Here is a 6,462-nt window from a genome sequence, read left to right on the forward strand (position 1 = left end):
AAAATACCCATAGGGAAAAGTGCATGTGTCTGTTGACACTATGCACTTCGCAAAAGTGTATCCAAATCTTTTTGTTACGGAGGTCGTTTTGAGTTGACAGCTCCATTTGTCTCTATGGACAGAAAATGGTACAGGAATTTGGATATTTTGTGGCTCACCCCTTATTGCTGCAATCATAGATTCCAGATTAACCTCAGTGGCCGTGCGAGAATTTAAAGTAATGCCTTTGCATTTGGTCACAATCTTACCCCCCCCCCGCGTTCTGTAAGAATAAGATTTGGGGCCTGTGGTAACAAACTCAACAATAAAGTCACCGTCGAGTTCGTCACTGGGCGATTACTCACCAATGGACGGTGAGTAATCGCCCGGTTTTTCAATGAAAATGACAGAATCAGTATCTGTGTATAAAAGCCGTCTTTGCAAAATTTCCATGACCTCATATAACTTTATCCTACCGTAGGCAGCTACAAATGAGGAGATGACAGCATTCCCTTTCCTATTTTCAGGCTCAGCGCCTTCAATGGGAGAGTATGCAACCATCATCTGCTCTTCTGAAACTAACCTGGCATCTTGGATAACTTTACTGTTATCTAAAAAAAGTTCTACGAGGTCTTCATAAGAGGAAATCACCTGGGTCTGAGTTCTTAACATTCTCATGCCAAGCCTTCCCCATAGAGAATTCAAACAAAGCTTAGCAAGTGAACGTTTACCAGGGTTTTTACTAATGTGTTCACTATTTAACACCTTCCCTTAGCAAAAACTCGTCCAGATAAGCCTGTTGGATTTGACCTTCAGGACATCCAGATGCTTCCTTTTCAGCTTCAGAAAGGTATCAATATAGTGAGCAAAGAAGTTTTCTTCCCCTTCAAATTTTTGAGAAAAATGCCACACCTCGTAAAATTCAATAACTTTATAACCGCGAGAACGTGCTAAATCTAATTCGGGACTGCACCAATAACCTGTAAATGATCGGTCCGTATGAGAGCATAATGGGGCCATTTCGGAAGCACGCTTTCCACACAGGGGTAAGATTAATTTTTCGTTAACTGTGATGGGCAAAACCGGTAAAAAGAGATCGGTAGGTGCTTCCACTTTTGCATGGCAAATACCAAAGTATACCCCAGGAGAATAGTCGAAATTATCGATAATAACTTCGGGATGCCCCATAGGAAATACCTGGTATTTCATTACCCATGGATAAAGGCTATTGAAGTTCAAATAGCGAATAACTTCCCCTTCTGACTGAATTTTGTGATACATTTTATAGCAGTCAGTTCTGCCACCATGCAGAGCACTTTGTGGTAATATGGGATCTGGAATATTAAGAGCAGCAATAAAGTTTTTCAAGGCTGTGTTTTCAGAATTTCTGCATTAAACTGACATTCCCAAATTGAGATAATGTCGAATCCTTGGCTACGAAAATAATTTTCGCGATCCTTTGTTTGCTCAAAAAGGGTTATCATGTTTGTATTTCTGTATGGTTGGAATGTACTTGGTCTGTAGCACTTTTGACAATCATGGAAGAAGCAACCGTAGAAATCATATACAATGCTTCCACATTTCCCATCAACAAAATAAGGTCCGATGCGGACTCCCCTCCCCCACAGAACGTGCATGTTGTATGGTTATGTTGTTCTGTTGTTCTTGCCATTTGAGCCAAGCCAAAGCCTTTTGACTTTGTACGTTTGCCCCTATGTAACCCCGAGCAGGAAGTATGGCCAATGTATTAGGTTTCAAAAAGTTTTGGAGAAATACTCTCAAACATACTCCTGCAATTGTAATGTCATGGAGAAAGGGATCAATCCGGGTAAGCCGTATGAAGAGAGTGCGAAAAGTGTTGCAACTGTCACGCAAAACACGCATGTCATCTTTCGTATAAGCTAAAAGTTCCGCTTTCAGACAGTATTCAGTGTCTAGCCGATTTTAGTACCAAGTCTCAAACTCTGTACGAGTTTCTTTATTCATAAATTCCGGCTGGAAATATGATTTTTCGGGGATGACTCCACGATAATCCAGAGAATCGGATGTATGAAACATATGAGGAAAGAAACCCTTACGAACTTCAGGGAGATCGAACATGGCTGGGAGTTTCCGAAGAGCAACACTAATGTAGGAAAAACTATCAAGAAATATGATGTTTAAAGGGTCATAATAGATAGCAAGTATCTTCGATCCGTCAAACACTACATAGGGTTGGAAATTTTTGGAAAAAAGATATTCCAAAATAAAGTACCCGTCAAAACCACGAATATTTTCGTATTTTTGTTTGAGAGTCCGAAGGATCATACCATCTCGATCTCTTTTCATGATATTCTTGACAGAAAACAGCTCATCTAGAAACTGATCCACACAGTTTTCACCCCAGAACTAGCGTTCGTGACTACCGAAATCAGCTATACATAAGACTGGTACATGATGATGATTTTTAGCTATAGTTTCTGTGTCAAAAAAACCCATAGAAACTTGTTTATTTGAGACCTCAGATTTTTGCACAAAGCATTTGTTTTGGGTGAACTGATTTGCAGTGAATGCAGAAATTTTCAGGTGGACAGAAGTGGCTTTTATCTGTAGAAAATGTAGTCAAACATTGTCCGCAACGATGGAATTTTGAACAAATATTACTTTCTATGTGCAAATTCAGACATTCGTTGCCATAGAAAAATCTATTGCATGACTCACACAAAAGAAGGTTCTGCACACTATGATTGGCGTTTGTGCGACAGCGTATGCACACATTTTTGCATCTATGCATTTGCAATTTGATAGAAGTGCTGTATGTCCAAAAGCAACTGGGGCAATAATAGCTATTCCCAAAGAGAGCTGCCACACTAATGCACAAAATCATAATGAGAGTTGCAGTATAAAAGACAGATCTGTTTACTTGCATTTGGTTCCCGAAACACCACAGAAAAATCAGCATCTGCTGAAAAAATTACGATTTGGTATTCCGGAGTCAAATGCTTTTGAAAGAGATCTGCTTCTGGAATACTGCAAGAAATGAGTGGAACCCCTGCAATTTTGTGGAGAGTTAAAGCCTTCTTTGTTTGTATCTGTTTACGATCTAACCGCACTTGTCTGTATGTTGCAACATCATTAGTGTGTGAAGAAACACCCACAACAAGTGCTTGGGCCATGCAAAGATTGTCTTTGTTGTTAATTTCCACAATAACTTTTTTGTTTTCACAAATTCATCCAGGCTAAGCAGCGTTCTTCTTTTAACATTGGTTCTGCCACCACCATTGTTACTGATATTGATAAGTACGACATCGATAATCAGATCATTTGCCAAAAGAAACTCACGTTTCGATTGGGCGACAGCATAAAAAGCATCAACTATCCTTTGGATTGTTAGTTCAGAAAGCAACATGAATGGTAAATTAATGTTGCTTTCTAAACTGGATTCACTAATGCCCAACCGAACGTGAGAAAAAGTTCCGAAACTCGATAAACGCTGAATGATCTCATTAAGCATATCTCGAAATATTTCAAAAAACACTCTGGTGAAAAGTGTTCCAGATCACGAAATCGAACTTGATACTCCAATTGTCGAGTTTGATACTTTATAGATTTACGTGATCGGGCCACCGAAACAGTATAAAAGTCCCTGTAGAGTGAGGGTTCAATAGTAGTAGAAGTAGAGAGTTTAGGTTCACATCCAGTAGCTGAATGTGAATTATATAAATTTTGGGGAGGGTCGCGACTTCCTCCAGCCACACCAGCGATTGTTACATTAGAATTAATACCACGTCCTGTGCTTTGTTCATTTTCGTAACCATTTTCTCCTGTCAAATTAACCTCTACAATGGTGGGTTGATGAATGAATATATTCCCATTACCATCAACAAAACGAATAACAGATGATCGCTATTAAAAAAAAAAAAAAAAAATTACTTTCTAGATTTCAGAAATATCGTTTAGAAATAAAAAAAATAACTCAATGTCATCCTAAGGTGATTTTTGCAATTTCGACACTACATGAGAGTTTCACACAGTTTTACTAAACATCACCCCTCAAAACTTTTCCCCAAAAAATCCTAATAACCAAAAAATAAAACTAAATGTTACTCATCATAATGTTTTTAGCAATTTCGACACTACGCGATGGTTTCACTAATACAATATTATTAAATAACCACACTCAATATCTTTTCCCAATCCAAAAAAAAAAAAAAAAAAAAAATATATATATATATATATATATATATATATATATATATATATATATAATGTATTTTGGGATTTCACTTAACACAAAACAGATTGAATATTATGAACATGATTTTCAATCTGTTCATGATATTCAATATCATGAACAGATTAACATGAACATGGTTTTTGCAATGGAAAATTTTTATTTTCCATTGCAAAAACCACCTTATAACTTTATAGACAAAAATCGCTAATGTAGTCACTAAAATTCATATGACATTGCTATAAAATGACAAATTAACTTACCTTTTCTCCAGAAAAACTCATTTTGAAACTATAATCTTCTGAATGCATACAAAAATTTACCAATACTAGAAACTCAAACAAATGAAACGTGCGACCCTTTAGTCTATTTATAAAAAAATTAGAACCAATGGAAAACCAATAATCACATCAAATGACAATGAATAACTTAGTTCTCAACGATCACACAAGGTCAAATTACGAACCTTTGCTATCCATCAGTAGTGTATCACCTCAAAAACACTTAATCACAATAGAAAGGTTGAGTAATACATAATACTGGTGAAATTTACCTTTGAAGAAACTGCAATATTTGTAGGAGAGGAAGTGATTCGAACTTAGTTCTCAACGATCACACAAGGTCAAATTACGAACCTTTGCTACCTAACACTATTGTAAACATTAGTCACATCAGAAGCTTGACTAATACACATCCCTGAGAAAAATTTTACCTTTGAAGAAACCGCTATACGGCTACGAAAATAACGATGCTACCAGAAATGAGTCACTCATTTATCTAGAAACAAGTCTAATGAAAATTAACAGTGTGGGAAAATAATTCACACACATTTTATTTATTTATTTTACTCAGTTATTCTGGTTATAATATGTAGTTAACTGAATTTTAAAGTAAAATCTATAATGAAAAAAGTCAACTGGATTTTCAGTTGTGTTTGTGTTCTGTGCTGTGAATATATGTTAAAAATCAACAATTTGGAATATTCAGAAAACGTAGATAGTACCAAGATGTTCTCATTCTGGAAAGAAATGTAAGTGAATTTTTAACTTAAACATAACAATTGATACTTGTAATTTCAATAATCCTTGGTCGTATGTTTTTTTGGTAAGCGTAATTCTAATACTGAATAGATTTTTTTTTTTCATAAGAATAATCATAGGGTATATATTAGAGTATCAACATGGACACATTAGCGACTTTTCATGTCTAATGTGTGTGTGTTTAAGGGACACCATTATAATTAAATTATTCAGAAAACCTAATCACACCCGCCATCACGAGTTACTCTAAGAATTCCCACCTTTTAACAGTAAAGAAATACCCCAAAATGTATTCGAAAATTAGTACAACCATCTATAGAAGGAAAAAAAACTGTATGTTTGAGTGACATTAGTATATATAATTAAATTATTCAGAAAACCTAAACACGGCCGCCATCACGACTCTACATGTAAATTCCTATTTCTGCATATTGCATTGTAAATAATATCTGTGAAAAAAATATGTAAACTTAAAAGAACAAACAGTGTCTTTGATGTGTCATGTATGTTTAAGTAAGAATACTTTTGAAATCACCGTGAATTCACACACGATTTGTTTATTTATTTATTTATTGAACTTTAAGATATTAATTTAGACAAATCAAAATATTCGGATGAATTATGAATAAAATATGAACTTGATTAGCATATGAATATAGAAGAAAATACAGATGAGGTATGGAAAAAAAAAGTATGTGTATTTTGAGTGACACCGGTATATAATTAATTATTCAGAAAAGCTCGAAAGACTGCCGCCATCACGACATACTCTAAAAATTCCCACCCTTTAACAGGAAAGAAATACCCCAAAATGTAATGGAAAATTAGTACAACCATTTATATAAAAAATTAAAAAAAAAAACCGTATGTTTGAGTGACATTAGCATATATAATTAAATTATTTAGAAAACCCTAAACACGGACACCATCACAACTCTACTCTACTCTAAGAATTCCCACTTTTAACAGGAAAGAAAGAAATATCCCATAATGTATTGGAAATTAGTACACCCATCATTAGACAACCAAACAAAACATGACGACAATGACGGATGTGTGTCACCCTGGGAAAATTCCAAGATATCTTATCTCGAAAACATCGCCCACAATTCCATAGCCAAACCAAAATATCACGTGATGTTTCTGACAGAAGGAGGGCCCAGTGAAATTCCAAACATTCCAAAATCAATAACAACAAACATTCACGTCACGATTCCTTATCTTATCTTG

This window comes from Typopeltis vanoorti, chromosome 11 (genome assembly GCF_054136105.1).
Source record: "Typopeltis vanoorti isolate ZY-2024b chromosome 11, IOZ_Tvanoo_1.0, whole genome shotgun sequence".
NCBI classification, from domain to species: Eukaryota; Metazoa; Arthropoda; class Arachnida; order Uropygi; family Thelyphonidae; genus Typopeltis; species Typopeltis vanoorti.